The sequence below is a fragment of the Chrysoperla carnea genome, chromosome 2 (genome assembly GCF_905475395.1).
Source record: "Chrysoperla carnea chromosome 2, inChrCarn1.1, whole genome shotgun sequence".
NCBI lineage: Eukaryota > Metazoa > Arthropoda > Insecta > Neuroptera > Chrysopidae > Chrysoperla > Chrysoperla carnea.
This window is the reverse complement of record NC_058338.1, coordinates 24,425,206-24,444,466: the sequence shown is the minus strand read 5'-3', so window position 1 is coordinate 24,444,466 and position 19,261 is coordinate 24,425,206. Positions and strand designations below refer to the sequence as shown.

Sequence of the window (19,261 nt, the reverse complement as noted above, 5' to 3'; positions counted from 1 at the left end):
AATGGATAACCTTCTTCTTTTTTGTTTGAAGTCTATTTTTAACAAAATAGAAAATATCAATATAAAATTGTGCGGGACACACTGTAGTTTATTTACCATATACTTAAGTTCTTTGCTCATTAAAAGGGGACTAGAAGTATATAACTATATAGAATCATAGAAGGTATTAATAATATTTTAATTTTATTATCAATAGAAAATATTTTTTATGATGGGGATTATAATCTCATCATCATAAATATTTCTTTGCTCTGATTTTTAATTTTAAAGCATTACGAAATATTGTTTTATCCTATCAATATTTTTGACAAATTATTTTCAAGGGCCTAGGTAGGTTAAGCTTATTATTATTAGATTATTTTCTTTTTGTGAATACTGTAACATTGTAAAAGAATCAAAAAATACTTTTTGTAGATATTTTTAAAATTTATAAAAGTAGGAGTTACTATTGAAAACTATAAAAATAAAAATTATATGACAATTCAGTTTCTTCAAAGGCTGTTCGATTTGATTACCTCTTGAGGCATGAATAGAAATTTTATAGGATAAATTTAGAGAGAAACCCCTAAAAAAATTAATTTATTAACCTTTCCACTCGAATATATTTTTACCACGACTGTCACCATGAAAAATGACACTACAATAAGAACACATTAAGCTCACAATGAATACCAAATTGAAAATTTAAGTACGTCTCAAGTGTTAAATTAGCATTTCTCAACGTTTTTTTATCGCCTAAGCGGATGACCCGATTTTAATTTTTTTGGTTTCATTTGAAAGGTAATTTAACGGAGAGTGTTCTAAGCTATGTTTCAAGTGCGATCTTAGGGTTCCATACCCGAAAAAACAAAAAAATTGGCGATGATTTTCAAAATCGATTCCTTTTGGAAAAGGCATGACATATAATTTTAACCAATAAATAATTACCATGGAAATGAATGGTCAAATAAACCTGGCTCACTTCATTTTGAAAAGTGAAATGGTAAAATAATTAGGTAATTCAAAACAATAATTCAAAAGAACAAACCCAACTCAAATATTTCAATTTCAATTAAAATATTTCCAAAAATTTGTTCCAAAAAATGATATCTCTCTAAGTATCCTTTTCATTTCATCTGATGTCCTTGACCATTACTTTGATAATGATTTAAGAAGGAGTGTTATAAGTTTAAAGTGTTTATCTGTGCGTCTGTATGTTTCTCAGTGGCGTCGTAGCCTCAAAATGATCAAACCACCTTGATTGAGAACTTTTTATAGCTAAGTAACCAGAAATCGGCTTAGAAGGAATAAATCGCATTTGTCGGGGGTTTTTTTAAATTTCACTTGTCTATTCCTTACTTCCACACAGTATTCTGATTTGTTGTACCTGTAGCTTCATTTTTTGAGAATTGCCTAAAATCTAATTAAACAAAAAAAAGCACATTTACTTACATTCATCAATTAGGTTGTACAAAGATACCTGAAAATGAACAAAATAGAAATTTATAAATTTGTATATTATTATATTATTAGATATGTTCATAAATAAAATGTAACTAAAAATAGAAATATAATTTAATCTTCGCAGACAATACAAATTTCATTTCAAATAAAAACTTCTGATGCAGTATTCTTTTAAAATGCACTAGTAAGTAGTAAATAATACTAGAGCTAGAAGTCACATAGATTGTAACTTTATTTTACCTTTGTGAGAACATAGATGTACGCTCATAAATAGAGATATTTATATATCTTCGTCTTTTATCCCAAGTGTCTGATGCAAAACTAACATGCTTTATTTTATTTAGATACAATAAATGTGTAATTTAATATTATTGTTCATGAAATACATAGAACAAAAAATATGTCATGAAGGAAATTCCATATAGGTTGATAATGGAATTAAAGTTGGACTAGTAGTTGGTTTGCTATGCTTAGGTTTGTAAACCCTTGTCCGAGCAAATCCAAGCTTGATTTACTAGCCTTTGAAAAGGTTGGCAAATCAAGGTTTCATGTATTAGGTTTGAACTATCGAACTGGCTAACCAGGACTCAGGATACTAGTGCTTCTCCGAGTTAAGGCTAAGGAATCAAGTTTGTTTTTAATTAAAATCTAGTTTTTTTTCTGTCATGATAAAAGAGTGAACGGTCATACGAACAAAGGCGTTTAACTTACAGTTAGCATATATATCTGACTCAAACCCTGGTTGTGGTAAACCCGTTTATTAAATGTTCTACCTAATATGGACAAATGTAAAATATTTTTCGTTAATCTTCTCTTTACGCATAATATGTCGGGGGGACCTCTGAGATTAAACAGTATTCCACAAAAACCAAAAGGAGGTCCCTCGACTATAATGAGTATTTTACTTATCATAACAATTTCAGATGATAATATTTTCTTGTTTTCATACTTTTAAGAGCGCGATACTGTAACTGTCGGGATTTTAGTTTTCGAACTTTTTCGAACTTTATTTTATTTACTATTGCTTAGGAAGGTTAGTAATGAATAAATACAAGTAAATCAAACAATGAATTTATTCAGTTAAGAAAAATCACACACAAATCACTAGATTTAAATATAAGATATCATGTTAATTAAAAAAAAAAACTATGGTTCTTCTTTATTGCTGACATCAACAAAGTTCATTAAAAAAGCTGTGATCACGATTATCGTACAAAGTTTTTTTTTTCTTTATATGTATAAATAGATAGATACATGTATCTTCCTATATTCAAGAAGTACTTTATGTTATATCCACTAAACTCACTAGAACACTATTCTTTTATACAATGTTATTCTATTCTACTTTAAATACAACAACAACAACGAAAATAGAAACAAAAAAACAAAAAAACCTTCTAATGTTGTTTGATTATTTGCAAATCAACTAGAAATATTTGTAAACTGTGTGAGAAAATGTTTGAATATTACATATTGTTAACCAACTTCAAACAAAAACGGAGGAGGTTATCAATTCGACTGTATCTTTTTTTTATGTGTGTTACCTCAGAACTTTCGACCAGGTGAACCGATTCTGATGATTCTTTATCTGTTTGAAAGCTGGTGCTGTCCGTGTGATCCTATTTATGCACGACAAGAGGACGAACAACTCAATATCACGCCAACCGATTTCGATTATTCTTTTTTTAGGGACAAATTAGTTAGTGTCCTTCAGATTCACTAAAAATCACAAAATAAAAAAACTTTTTTATTTTGTGATTTTTAACAAAAGGAAAACCGACTTCAAAAGAAAAACTTTTCCAAAATAAATTAATATGCACTAAAAAGTAAAAAAATAACGATAATATGTAGTTAAAATTAGTGTTATTTTTGGAGTCGGTGTCAGCCAAGCTAATGTAGCAAACTGTTCTGTCAGAGTTGATTCCTTAGCTCACATTGACTCCAAAAATAACAATAATTTTAACTACATTATATTATCGTTATTTTTTATGAGTTACTTTTTTTTGTTGGATTAAATAATATGAAAACATAGACTCTTTTTTCTGGAATTATTTATTTTACGTCTCGTGTTAAATAAAACGGGAAATTTATGCATTATTTACTAGTTTGTTTATACATTTGATGTTTTGTTTACATTAAAAAAAATAGAATAAATATTAATAAAAATATATCTTATATAGTTCAATTCTTATAAAATAAATGCCATCATTTAAACGAAATTTTAAATTGCATCGAAAAAGTTAAACTTAAAGTGTACCTCAATAAGTGAGTACTAGCTCGACCCGTGAGGAATTCCTGTCCAGTAGCTGTACAAGTTTCCGGGATGATGATAGAGATGCGTATCCATATATAAATATTGTTGCAATTTTTTTTTGCATGTTTGGTTTTCCACACATACTTACGGCCCCCAGTTACCTAGCTGATGTTTTGGCAAACTGTTTTTATCATCTCTGTTAGACAAAACATCAGCCACGTACCTGTTAGTTGCAAAAAAAAATTTTTGTTTGCTTTTTTGGCTCTACGCTGAAACTTACGGTCCCCGGTTGCCTGGTTGATGTTCCGGCATTTTTAAGCGTAACCTTAAATCTTTATTTTTCGCAACAGAAAACTCACGTACCTGTTCGAGAGTAAAACTTGCCAGTTCCTCAAGGAACATGGGCGTATTAAATAGGTATACCTTAACATTCCAAAATGAATTATTCATTTTGAGATATATCTTTACGTTCCTTGTATGATGCTTATCATAAACATTATACGCTAGCTTAGAATTGAATGAAATTCACTTTGAGTTGTGATATATTTGTGATACATTTTAGGTTGTACTACCGTTCTCAACGTGAAAAAACCTTTTAATTTTCTAAGCAAATTTATACTTTTTGTCATAATTCTTTTGCACAAAAGACTATATGCTTGAAGTGCATAAGAAAGTTAAAATAATTGAATAACTTTTCGAATAATAAATTCTATATTGACCCTTTAAAATCACGACTTCTCTACAAACTTTTTTTAATTTAGTGCGGTCGGTAATAATCCAATTATACCTGCAGTTTACATAGTAGACTATTTTCAAATTTGGTATCTTTGTATTTGTCAACTGTATGCTATGCGTGCATTGGCGGTTCTTCACATTTTGTATATAGGTAAATAAAAATTTCTTGATTATTATTATGGATAAAGATTATAAACCCACATTTATTTATTGTAAGAATTACCTTTTATTCAAGGGATAATCCTGATTTGTTTAAATTTGTTCTTATAATGAATCAATAAAATTTTATATATTTGTTTATTTAATCATATTTTAAACTTTATAGAACAGACATGAGTAAATGTTACTCAGAGAAGTCCTTCAGACTTCTATAACTAAATAATGAGTAAGACAGTGACAACTTAACCAGTGTTAACCATAAATACGAGTAAGACAGAGAGACAACATTTTTTTTCTACCTATATCATTACTATTATAGAAACTGAGATAGGTAGAAGAATCGTATACCCGGCTCGCTTCCTCCTCTATGAGCAATGCGGACTTGGATAAAGAGACACACAATAAAGCCTATGGCACACAATAAAGTAATAACAATGGTGACTTCGACTTAAAATAACTCGCCCATGCCTGCTTTAGAACACGAATATCCTTTTGGAAAATAAAACGAAATGTGTGTAATATACTCAAAAACTGAGTATATTATTGATTGCAGTTCTTTTAATCAGACCCGTCTTAGTTCATGTAGTCCCTGGTTACATAAAATTACATCTTAACCATATCGAAAGCGCAACTTATTATTAGAAAGATCTTAATTATTTAAAATTTCTAAATAATCAGATATCTTTGTGAAAAACCCGACATCCAGAACTTGATTGTTCCTGTATTATATTTTGTAATATTTTTTTCTAGTGGCAAATTTTTCTTCATCAAGAGCCGGTAAATTTTGACTGAAGTGTGACCTGAGAGCAACTATATTAATATAATATATAATATAAAAATGGGGTTTAACCTCCGTTTCTCTGGCATATACGCCTATAACAAAGGCCACCCACATCATTATTTGTTAACCTTTATTTATTTTAACTTCATACATATTTATAATTACATTTTGATGTGGGTGGATTCGGTTACTACGTTCTTATCCAAGCGACGACAATGTGATCAATTCTGCGCTCCCATTAATTATAATTGTTCACACTGCCGCTGCCGGTCAGAGTTTAACGCCTTAGACCGCTCGGCCATTTAGGCTTTACTATATTAATACGTTGAACACTCTTTTGCAAAATAAGCACAGTTTATTTTCTAAATATGGAACAAAGTCAAGACACGCTTAACTACTAAAATAAAGCTTACATCCTCTAATAGAAAAAATGGTAGCTATCTCTCACATTGATCGCAATGAATTTGGCACAGCACATCCACTTTGTGTTTCATTTTTATAAAAAGCCGTTATTAAAAAATACAATAATTTTTGCATATTTTCTTTAGGATGATGAGGGACTTAGAAATATTAAAACTTTGAACATTAATTCTTGTTTATTTTGTGATGGTATTCGAAAATATAAAATAAATTTCGTGTTGGCGTTGGGAGATGGTTTTATAATAACACTATTTTATTGATTTACCATAAAGAAAATAATATAATATATTGAATTGTGTGAAACTATTTTTAATAACATTTTTTAATTTTCACACAAACTTTTATAATTTAAATATTTTACGGTTTTTCACTATTAATTAAAAGTTCGTTCGTTATCTGATAAAAAAAAGTATGTTTGCTTTGAAAAAATAATTTTTAAAAAGAGTTATGTTTTGTGTATATAATTAAAATTAGGTTAATTAATTCGATCATATGAATATTAATTTACAAATAAAAACTATATAAGAATGAATTTCAGCATAAAAATATATATCACACATTTAGTATACACATATAATATACTCTTGAGCAAAGAAATCGGGTATTCGCAAATTAGCCTTTTTCCTCTGAAGATTAAAAAAAGATTCTCTAGTTGGCAGGATATATTTGTACAATCCCCCCCCCCTAGTGTTGACATCTAGCGGACCATTTTTAATCTTCAGAGGAAAAAGGCCTGGAATTATTAATTATTGTATGTCCACACACCTTTGCATCTACAAGAGTTACAGTTTTTTCTCCAATACAAATTGTATATACATACTGAATTTTTGCTATTTGCTTTCGTCTAAAAAATAAAATACATTCCTGCAATGTATATAAAAGTGTAATGACTCGCAAACTCGCGGACGCAGTAAAAGTATAAATTTAATAAATTCAATTTATCTGCCTTCGTATACAAATATGATTTCGCTTATTAATGCGTACTCATGAGTGGATCGACTTTTTTTTTTGTGGATGCGTATATGTATGGTTATCCAAAAAGTTGTGGACATATTTAATGAGCCAAATTCTTTGTCCGCGAGTTTATAATATGATAAATATAAATAATAAAACAAGTGAATTCAACTATATACCTATGCACGATACGAATGAGCGAGAAGTATATAGTGAGTGGGGTCAACATACTCTGAGTAAAGTGAGGATATTGATCCAGTGGACCATTCTGTCAAGTGAGATACCATCATAGAATCATGCATGCTGTAGATAGAGATAATAGTGTCAGGGCGGAATGGAGCCTAAGCCATATATTTATTTTATATATATATGTATAATACAATGTAAAATGCCATGCATTATATATATTGAAAATCTGTATTATATATACAGGAATTGTGTTGTTTACCTGATGATATAAAGGTTTATATAAGAAAATGATTTTTGAAAAACTTCGAAAGATATGGAATTAGTTAGAAAAAATTTAGTCTGAATACAACTCGGCATCTATATACAGAACAAATATACTCTTTGTGAGTATGGGCATTATTTACAAATTTTGTTAATATGATATGCAGCGCCTGATTGCACTTTCTGGTCCTAGGGTTTTATAGCAAATGGTTCCCTAATTAAATATATATAAATTTTTATGTTGCTTTTTTATTTGAAGTAAAATTGTTAAAATTTTTAACACGCTTTTATTAGCTTGGTAAGTATCAATGTATCTATGTAACGGAATCTTTGATCGTGATTTTCGCCTTCATAAAAGCCGGATTAAATATAAACTTCACACACTTATTAAGAACCACTGACAATACAATAATTCAATAAGTTAGTACGATTATCCTGATTAAGATCTTCAGGATTAACGATTAACTAAAAAATCTTTTATGGTGGAAGCGCAGATAATATTTCATATTATAAAAAACCCCCCTTTTATTGCTAAATTGTTTCTCATTTCTTGGTCTATTCATTATCTCTTAAAAAGCTCAAAACCATATCTATACACGTCAAACGTAAAAATTTAAAATTCTAACTGAACACATCGAACATACGGAGGTAGAAATCTAATTTATTTATATCACAGGTAAAAATCTGGAAATATTTAAACAGATTTTTGTAAATATTTACAAACTCATATTTACACAGATTTTGTTTATCCAATCAATTCTGTTCTAATTTTAGTGCAAAACAATGAAGTGCATTTTAAGCATTCCGTTACTCTAGCATAATGAAACATTTTGGCTTACTTTTTAACCGACTTCAAACAATAAAGGAGGAGGTTATCAATTCGACTGTATTTTTTTACGACTGGGTGAATCGATGTGGATGATTCTTTATATATTTGAAAGTTGGTACTTCTCGTGTGGTCCTTTTTTATTTTGGTCCAGTTTCGACAACGGCATCCATGAGAAAACTATAAAAGTCTTAAATTTGCATTAAGTATGCACGGCAAGAGGATGAATAACTCAATACCACGCCAACCGATTTCGACGATTCTTTTTTTAGTGACAAAATAGTTTCCATGTGTAATAAGTGAGAAAATTTACTTGACAAACAAAAATAAGGCCCAGGTGTAGTCCACTAAGTTGGAAAATTGTTATTATTCCCGCTTACATGCTCATGCAAATTTTCTATTTGAACAGATTTTTCTTTTAGCAAATTTTTTGGATTGTGACAACTTCATGCCTTTGTTCATTTGCCACGATTTACTTGTGTAAATTGTATAAGCCTTTAAACCTAGCATTATGAAATCTGTAGTATTTAAGTCGTATCATTTGTCATGGTGGAAGCAATGGCAAAATAACCCAGTGAAAGGGCTAATAAAAGAATTTCAAATTTTTAATCTAAAATATATTGCTTCATAATTTTTCTTATATTACAAAATTAAGTTGTCATTATTTCAGAAAAACAACAATAAATTGATACTTTACGTCGTATCGAGTTTCAAACATAACCTTGGCATATAAAATTGTATTTTTCTCTTAATTTTTACCTCAATATGTAGAACATATATGGAAGTATTTCTCATTCATATGAAGCTGTGTTTTTATACCCTGTATACATGTAATATATATTAAAGTATACTAAGTTTAGTCCCATGTTTGTAACGCTTAAAAATATTGATGCTACGAACAGAATATTGATAACGGTCTGCCTGTTTGTTTGTGAAGCTCTATGTATACCGTTCTCAGGAAAAGTGAGGTGGAGTTCGTTAATGACTAACATAGGTCAAGTGGGACTTGGGTCCGTGGACGCATCTTGTAAACCGTTAGAGATAGAACAAATGTTTAAATGTAAAAATATGTTTTTTATAAAAAAATATTCCATTTTTGTTTCGTTTTTTTCGTAATCACTGTTAACCCATGAGGGTGCAAATTATTACAAAACTTTGTTGTCCATTTTCTCTAAAACTATAAAAGATAGGGAGTTGAAAATTTGCAGGTAGCTTAAACTAGTGGTTTTTTGAAAAATTTTCGAAAAACGAAAAAAAATTCAAGAATTTACTTTCGAAAAACAAATAACTGGCGTTGGTGTTAAATTGTTTGTTTTCACTTGAATTAGTGTTCAGATTGTTTCCTTCTGATTGTAAATGCATACATACCTCCTCAAAACTGGTATTCCGTATTCTACTGGGGCAAATTATTAGAAAATATAGTATATGAGAAAATCCGCAGTTCCGTCATAAATAGTTATTCAACATTTAACTGTTTTTTATTTTTATAACTTACTTAAATTTATTCTCCACTGCAATCTATCATCAATTCATTTTGAGTCGTATTATTAGCATACTAATTAGTCTGCAGGTATTAAAAAGGGTAAATTTCATGCTCATCGACAATAAAAATGTCTTGGTCTTTTTTGGCAATTTTTGTTAATTTCTTCGTATTTGTTGAGTCTCAATATTTCAAAAAACTATCTTTTCATTTTTCCCAAAGACGTGCTCTAATAACATCGTTTTTGGTTTTTGTTTTAAGTAATTTTAAGCACAAACAACTATCGAACGAAAACAGAAAAATATGAATATCAATACATGAAAGTGATTGGAGTATTTCATTTAAAACACTGTTTCTGTGTTCATAAATCAAATATGTCATGTAAAATAAGTCACAGTAAACTAATTTGGTTATAATAAATAAGCAAATACGATTTTACTACTTCATTAACGTTTATGTATTTCGTATGCCTACTAATGATCTTCTATATCTATCCAATAACGTTACATGTCAATATGTTAATCAAAATTTCAAACCATTAATAATATAAAAAAAAAAAACATTCATTTACTTCAACATGTTACATTTTAATTAATTAATATTAAACAAGTGAAAAGAAACAATTAACTGAGTTAATAGTTGAAATACCATGTATAGACAGTGTTGATTACTTCCATTACACATACATCACATTACATCACATTACACATATACCTACTTATACATGTCACACATACATAACTGATAATCCCATATTAACACATCTATAAATATATAGGAGACTTTCTATAGATATAGATAGTCACTCATCACGATATCTCTGGAACTATAAGACCTAGAGACTTGAAATTTGGCAGGAATATTCCTTTTGCCAAGTAGAGGTCAGCTAAGAACGGGTTTTACGAAATTCCACCCACAAGGGGGGTTGCGGGGGTGTTCATGAATAAAAAATTCATATTTTTCAATTATGGCTTTTAATAGTTCAAAACTTGGTCAGAATGTTTTAAATTACATTTAGAAATTTTTTTAACCTTCGGAGGGTAGAAAGGTGTAGCGAGAAAGTGGGAAGGAAATATCGAATATTTACAAATATACCTAAGTGGGGTATCAAATAAAAGAGCATGACGTGTACATTACAAAACTGTTATCCAACGCAAGGAAATGTGGAGGGAGGGGTGCAAGTGGGGATGTTGCCCAGCAAAGCGGGTAGTTCCCAGCTAGTATACTATAAAATTTGCATTTAATGTGTGCCCTCGTGAGTAAACAGTGATGTTTACAAAAAAATGTTTCAAACAAAAGTTGTTTATTTTTTGATAAGGAACATTTTTTACATTTAAACTTTTGTTCTCTTCATTTACGAACTCGACCTCACTTTTTACATTCTGAATGCGCTGTAAAAATTTCAGATTGATATTTTTTTCGTTTCTGAGTTATCGGGTTCATAGACGGACAGACAGACGGACAGACTCTTTTGACTGAATAGTCAAAAAACCAAGTTAGAAATTTTGGAAGAAATAACTAAATAATTGTTCAGCCTTGATTTTGTTCTATAAAATTCTAGCATACTCCAGGAAATGATTAGGATATCATGAGCGCTATTTAAAACAATGACTATTGATATTATAAAGATACAAGAAGATCTTTAATCAGTCGTGCTTATTAAAACGAATTAATAGTGGAGTTTGTAAAAGTACCCATTACAATTTGTAATTTCGCGTAGTATGTACACAAGGGGTGTCCCGTGACTCGATAGACATAGAGAATAATTCGAAAGTTTTTAATATAGGTACTGTCCAAAACCCAATAGTTAAGGAGTTAAACAAAACTTTTCTCAATTTCTTTCGTAAAACAATCATTAAATTAATCGAAATACTATAAATAAAAAATAAAAAACGAAAATATTAACAATTTAATGTCACCATAACAACAATATGGCAAAAAAAATTACATAGCCTACCAGATGCATTTAATATTCAATTTACTAATCTTAACTATTAACTTTGGGGATATAATAGTTCAAATAACTATTTGGTTTTGGACAAAAGTTTATAATACACTTTCGACTCAAAATAGTTCAAGGAATACGCTTTCTTCTTGAGCTATGTACATTGAGTCACGGACACCTTGTCAGCGTATACTAATGCCAGATGTTCAGCAAGTTAATCTCGATTTCAACGTTTTAAATAGCTAACTATACATGAAGAGCTGAAAAAAAAAACCCGCATGATTTTCGGAGGAATCGAACAAGGCGAACAATTTATTTCAATGATGTGGATCAACATGCTCTCAGAATTAATTTTTTCATCTTGCCATAAAAATCTATTACATAACTGCAAATATACGAAGTGATTGGAATGTATATTACAGCGCGCATTATAAGAAAACAGCAAGAATATATTTTGAAACAAAGTGTCTACAAAAGGGAATAATTGTTCATTTTATAATCGCACGATTAAAGTTTTAAAACATATAATTTCATATTTGGATTGAAAAAGAATAATGCTGTCCAACTGCATTCTTATACCTGTTGTTATAACACCTCACATGATTCTTTTGTACAATTTGATAGTCGAATAAAAATATACCCACAAAGTTGATTTTGTTTAATCAATCATTTAATCTGATAATGCAGTATTATCATCCAATTATTGACGAATTATTTATCTGTGAGGCAAAAAAAAAATTGATTGCAAAATAATTCATTTATTAGTGATTCGTTGAACTCACAAAATAAAAAATTCGCAGATTAATTTGATTCGTCGTAGCTATACTTAAAAATTTGTATGTATGTCTTTGTTAGTAACTTTGTTAGTTAGTCTTAAGATATCAAAGAAGTATTTGCAAAAATTAGGTTGTTTTCGGTAAATTGTCCCATACAGCTTAAAAAAATGATTTGTTGGTTTGCTACTTATTCAAGAAAATTTAACAAGTGAAATTTACAAAATTTAAAAAAACTCCCGTGAAATGTGATTTATTTCTTGTAAACTGATTTTTGGAAACTTAGCTATAAAATGTTCTCAATCAAGGCGGTTCGACCGTTTAGGGGCTACGATGTCACTGAGAAATACACAGATGCACAGATAAACACTTTAAATTTATAACACTCCTTCTTATATCATTATCAAAGTGATGGTCAAGGACATCAGATGAAATGAAAAGGATTCTCAGATAGCTATCATTTTTTGGAAAAATTTTTGGAAATATTTTAATTGAAATTGAAATATTTGAGTTGACTTTGTTCTTTTGAATTACTGTTTTGAATAACCTAATTATTTTACCATTTCACTTTTCGAAATGAATTAAGCCAGGTATATTTGACCATTCATTTCCATAGTAATTATTTATATGTTAAAATTATACATCATGTCTTTCCAAACTGAATGGACTTTGAAGATAATCGCCAATTTTTTTGTTTTTTCGAGAACGGAACTCTAAGATCGCACTCGAAGCCTTTCAAATGAAACCAAAAAAATTAAAATCGGTTCATCCGTTTAGGGGCTACGATGCCACAGACAGACACACACACACACATAGCGGTCAAACTTATAACACTCCTATTTTATAGTCCGGGGGCTAAAAATAAACTTCTAAAGACCAATCAAAAATTTTGAGTAGCAAATAGCCAAATCGTAACCATAAGGTTTTGGTTGTACAATTTGAGTACGTAACACTAAGAAGTTTTAGAAAGAATATTACCTATTCATCTGAATAAATTGAATGACTTGAAGGCCAAGGTTATGACTTTAATTTGTGCAATAACTATTAATGTGAATCTCCTATAGTAAATATAAATAAATAAATAAAACTTTTAACAAAAAGATAACCGGATAACCGACTTCAAAAGAAAAACTTTTCCGAAACATATTAATATATATTAAAAAGTAAAAAATAACGATAATATAATGTAGTTAAAATTATTTTTATTTTTGGAGTCGGTGTCAGCCAAGGAAACAACTCTGACAGAACAGTTTGCTACATTAGCTTGGCTGACACCGACACCAAAAATAAAAATAATTTTAACTACATTTTATTATCGTTATTTTTTACTTTTTAATGTATATGAATATGTTTCGGAAAAGTATTTCTTTTGAAGTCGGTTTTCTTTTTGTTAAAAGTTTTTTTTTTATTTTGGGAGTTTTAGTGAATCTAAAGTACACATACTAATTTTTCATTAAAAAAAGAATCATCGAAATCGGTTGATGTGACATTGAGTTATTCGCTCACTTGTCGTGCACACTTAATGGAAATTTAAGAATTTTATGGTTTTCTCATGGATGCCGTTGTCAGAACTGCATGAAATGGGACCACGCGGGAAGCACCAGCTTTCAAATAGATAAGGAATCATCAAAATCGGTTCACCCTGTCGAAAGTTCTGAGGTAACAAACATAAATAAATAAAAAAAAATACAATCGAATTGATAACCTCCTCCGTTTTTGTTTGAAGTCGGTTAATGAATAATAGAAAGACTGAAGAATACTTAAAGTATAATCTCATTGGTGTATACTATTTACCTTTTATGTATGTAATTTCCGTTTGAATGATTGAATTCTAATCGAAATATGCAGATTAATATATTATTACTGCTATATAGACTTATAACATACTAAACAAATATTATTAGTATTTTAACATCGTAATATAGTATAATTTTAACTTCTAATTCCAATTCCTACTTCATATGCAGCAGCAAACTTAATTAATAATTACTGAGATGAAATTATTATGCATAATTTGTTGTAAGCCTCCCTTAAATAATAGCTATATATTGACATTTTCTATATGTTTAGATTCTTTGTACACTTATAGTACATTTGCTCATTTTTAAAATCTTGGTGAAGTCAAGCCTTTGACTGGACTGTTAAAATGTCATCAACACAGACAGCGGTCGGCACGGTCATAAGCCAGCACAGACTTTTCCCGAACATATTCCCGTCATAGGTGCCCCAAAAGCAAATGAAACTACATTGCACGCAGGTATTCTGTCTGTATAAAATAGGACATTTCCGATATTTTACAAAGGAAAGTTCATCATATTATGTATACATAATAATAATTTGTATGGCACATAAATCACAAAGTTTCGGTTTTAAAAGGACTTATCTTGCTAGGTAAAAATGAGAGAATTTTTTTCTACATTAAGTTACAGGAGTTACTTTTTTTTTATTGAAATAGGATCAGTATCACGTACTGAGTGTAAATGCACAAAATCCTTACAAAAATTAGGCGGAGGAAGTGCCTCCATTTTAAGGATATGGAGCTATATCTCCATAACTGTGCACTTTAAGCCATAAATGGTAATAACCTTTTTTTGTAGATAATGAAATTTGGTATTTTTAAACTTTAAAAAAAATTTTCAAGAGGTGGGGGCTGCTTTTTATTGCAAATTATATCACTAACATTAACATTTTTCATATATTTATTGAATTTTTATCATTACACTCTGTATACTTTTTTTTTATTAATCTTGCACCCGATGGTTGCAACATTAAACGCATTCTAACTTCATAAATATTAATTTTAGAAACAAAAGTTTAGAGTAAAAATTTTAGGAAATTTGTAGATTGAAAAGTTAAGTTATTATCATTTTCTTGTTTAAACAAATATTAGAAGAGATATCGGTCAAATAGTCAATAAGTAAATTGTCATAGTCGTATAAGTCATCAACGGTTAGTTATAAAAAATTTCCATCTAACATACTTTGATAACCATTTTTTTTTCGATAACCGACCGATAAAGTGTGTAAAGTGATTTCGATAAAGTGACCGTTCGCAAAAAATCGTATTTTGTGATATTTGACTCCGAGTAACTTTTGTAGCGACATAAGGATCGATGGGGACTTTATTTAGAAGCACAAATAGAAGGTTCAATCTGTTTCTCTCCCCTGTAGGCCTGTGAAAAATAAGCATAGTCACTGTAAATAATTTGGACTGTCTGTATCCGATGTTATTTTCATTTTGATAATAATTTTTTATACTTATAAATTTAGATAAAATAAAATTTATGATTGAGTAGGATACAAGTCAGCCTAAAGATTAAAGTATTTTTTTTTGTAAGCATACAAATTAAGGTCTATTCATATTTAAATTTATTTAACACTGATTCTCAAAAAAAATGAAATAAAATAAAATTTATAATGCATATTAATATTTCGAAAATAAAACTGGTCATAAGTCAAAATTATACACAAAAATGTTTCTGTCAGTTTAAAAAATGCATTTCCAGTTGTTCAAATGAATATAATACCGTGTTTTGAGGAAAGGTATCATTTAGGTTTTTTTTGGACGTATGGAAATAAAGTTATTTGGCTGGTAGCAGATTGCAATAAACTTTAAAAAAACGAAAAGAAAAAAAAAAGCTTTGATATATGTTTCTATAAAATTCACTACTAGTCAGTTAATATAAACAAAATCATACGTCCTTGAATAAATCATCTATGGATAAAAAATATAAAGTGTGTAACAGAAATAACATCTCACAATAGGCCTTTGCCCTGTTGTCGATTTCAATGTACCCATTTTTCCTTAAAATTTGAAAATGTGCGAGAATGGATGACAAGATCTGAAATCAAAATTAATCTTATTATTGTTAAACAACTTCTGATATGTAGCAAAAGTTGTTTTATGGCAATTGCAAATTAGGACGTCACCAAGTGTTTTTCCTTTCTTTCTATTTGTATATTTAAATCATTCATATTTTCGTAGTAGTAGAAGTTAACCAAAAATTTATATCACACGATATTTTGGTTCAATAAAGACATTAAGGCCATTAATTAAACCAAAATAATGAAATTTTTTCTGTGTTCTTACCTGGTAGACATATTATTTATTATCTGATTATTCTAAAAATATATTAAAATTTTCTTCCCAAAATGTTTTCCCAGGGTTTTATCTATGGATCATATTTAACGTTCCCATTCCACTAGACAAACTACGTCTTCACTATTAAAATTATTTTGTAATTTTTATCAAATTTCAATTAAGTGCGATTTTTTGGTTTTTTAAAGTTTTTTAATTTTTTTATTGTCCTTTCAAATGTAATAAATTTGTGGCTGTCAATTTATTTACCCTGACTATACAATGGCGAGGGTTATGTTTGACCGATGTGTATGTATGTTCATCTGTTCGGACCTAGCTTCTAAACTACTTATCATAATGTGACAAAGAAGCTATAATTAGAAGCGTCTTGATCGCCCGCTGATTACAAGTTATGTGGCGTCACATTAAATTGACATAAAGCTATGTTAGCACTTTTCAAATATATATATATATATATATATGTTGTTATACTTTCTCTCCAAAATGGTTTACATGAAAGTTTAAAAACTAAAACCCCGACAATTACCGAATCGCGCTCTTAAAAGTATGAAAACAAGAAAATATTTTCATCTGAAATTGTATTATAAGTAAATCGTCATTACCTCTAAGATTAAACAGTTTTCCACAGGACCGAAAAGAGATTCTGCGACTGTAATGACGATTTTACTTACCATAACAATTTTAGAAAAAAATATTTTCTAGTTTTAATACTTTTAAGAGCGTGATTCGGTAATTGTCGGGGTTTTAGTTTGCAAACTTTAGTTTATTCATAAAAAGTTAAGAATTGATTCGGCAGTATTATAATTTTATTTCTGTTACACTCTATACATATTATATTTAAATTTTTACAAATAATTATTAATAATTATGTGTGATATGTTTTCATTAATATAAAAAAAGAAGTTAATTTAAATAGTTTTTTATGTTGTTCAGGTTGTTATTTATTGGATCGAGCCGAACGTCGTGACTTTTTAGTTTTTGCCATATTTATTAAAGAAAAAAATGTTTTTAATAGTCTATAATTATTGTTAAATAATATATTTACAACAATATGTAGTATGAACCAAAATCAACTATGTAATGTTTCAGTGTATTAATTATGAATCATGCAAAATGACTACGTTTATAGTGGGCAGGTATATGAAGTTGTGATACATGCTAATTTCATTGTATAATCATAATGTAATTTGCAATTATAGATAGAGAAAATTTAACATTCTGAAAATCTAACACATCGAATCTCTCTCTACTGGTGTTTATTTAAGCGATGTATAGTGCAAACTAGGTCATTTGCAAGTCCGTCATTTTAATAGCAATCACACAACATATCCATCTCGTCAACCGGAATCAGGGGAGAGATATAAACACACAAAATTCAAATAAATTCGGAGAGGTGTTGTATAAAATCCGTAGAGAAAAAATAAAAATCTGTATAGGTACTTATCTGCAAAATTTTTTCGGTATCACAACCTATGGTCTAAATGTGTCCCACTCCAGGACAGCGACCTAACCTAATCTAACTATATCTGCCAGATTGCAAAAAACTTTTTCAGATATCTTTGCGAAACTCCATTTCGGGAGCCGTTTTTGATATGACTTTGACCTGAAATTCTAGTTTCAAGAGCTTGAAAACTTACCTGGACTGAAAAGTATTAAAAAATGTTTTAAATAAAAATTTAAGCTTTTTTATGAGGATCAACTTTCTAATAGAAAGTGTTATTCTATCTCTTACCTAAAAACCTAAATTGACTATGAAAGCAACCCAGAGAAATAGGTCAAATCTGATGTCAGACACTCTACAACTTTGGCTTGAGTTAGTTTTTGATTATGGTTAAATACAAAACAAGCTATAAGCCATAATAGATTAAAATTTCCCACCCTGTATATTCTCCTTGATTGGCGTTTCTGGATCGAAGATCGTTATAAAACGGCAGATTGAGACGATATATTTGCTGAAAGTAAAGTTTCGATCCAGCTATTTTAAATTAATTAAATTAGAAATAAATCATTTCTTTTACATAAGAAAAAATCAAAACCCCTTAATTGAAAACGAAAGTTGCTCTTTTGTCCTTCATGTATAAATAACATCAATCAAGGCTCCTTTTCAAGATTTTATTAGAATTTTATTGTAAATTTTTTAATAAATAAGTGAAAACAAACAATTGACTGAGTTAACTGTTAAAATACCATGCATAGTCAGCGTTGATTTCTTTATCACATAACACATACATACATGTGGCACATAAATAACTGATATTCAAGTGCATACTATTAAATTTCCGCCTAATTGGCCCCCTCACGAGTAAACAGTGATGTTTACGAAAAAATGTTTCAAACAAAAGTTGTTTATTCTATCTTTTGTTCTATCTCTAACGGTTTACAAGATGGGTCCTACGGACCCAAGACCCAATTGACCTATGATGCTCATTTACGAACTCGACTGCACTTTTTACGTTCTGAGAACGGTATAAAAATTTCAGCTCGATATCTTTTTTCGTTTTTGAGTTATCGTGTCCACAGACGGACGGACGGACGGGCAACCGGAAATGGACTAATTAGGTGATTCTATGAAAACCTATAGCAAAATTTTGTTCGTAGCATCAATATTTTTAAGCGTTACAAACTTGGGACTAAACTTAGTATACCTTGCATATTACATATATGCATGGTATAAAAATTGGACGGCTTTTATTGGTCTTTGGTGAAGTCATCAAACCATTTTCTTTGAGTTTATCTGAAAAGAGAAAATTTCTGAACAATTCACAAATAATTAAGTAATTTTTAACGTGAAATCCAGCATTAGTGAGGCTACAATATTTATGTTACTAGTAGAAATAAATTCTAGTTTGTAAAATAAGTTTTGAAATGATTTGCATTATTGCAAGCTACGCAGTCAAAGTTTTGACACCGAAGTGGTTTTTTAATAAACACCAGATCACCTTA

At 29.4% G+C, this 19,261-nt stretch overlaps 1 protein-coding gene across 1 annotated transcript in view; it reads right to left on the bottom strand.

The window, feature by feature from the left end:
- Positions 1 to 1,449, bottom strand: part of LOC123291706 (SH3 and multiple ankyrin repeat domains protein 3) — a 99,587-nt gene extending 98,138 nt beyond the window's left edge. Inside the window, exon 1 of the mRNA XM_044872095.1 lies at positions 1,432 to 1,449. The gene's annotated coding sequence lies outside the window, so the exon portion shown is untranslated. The remainder of the gene's footprint in view (positions 1 to 1,431) is intronic.
- Between the last annotated feature and the right edge of the window lie 17,812 nt (positions 1,450 to 19,261).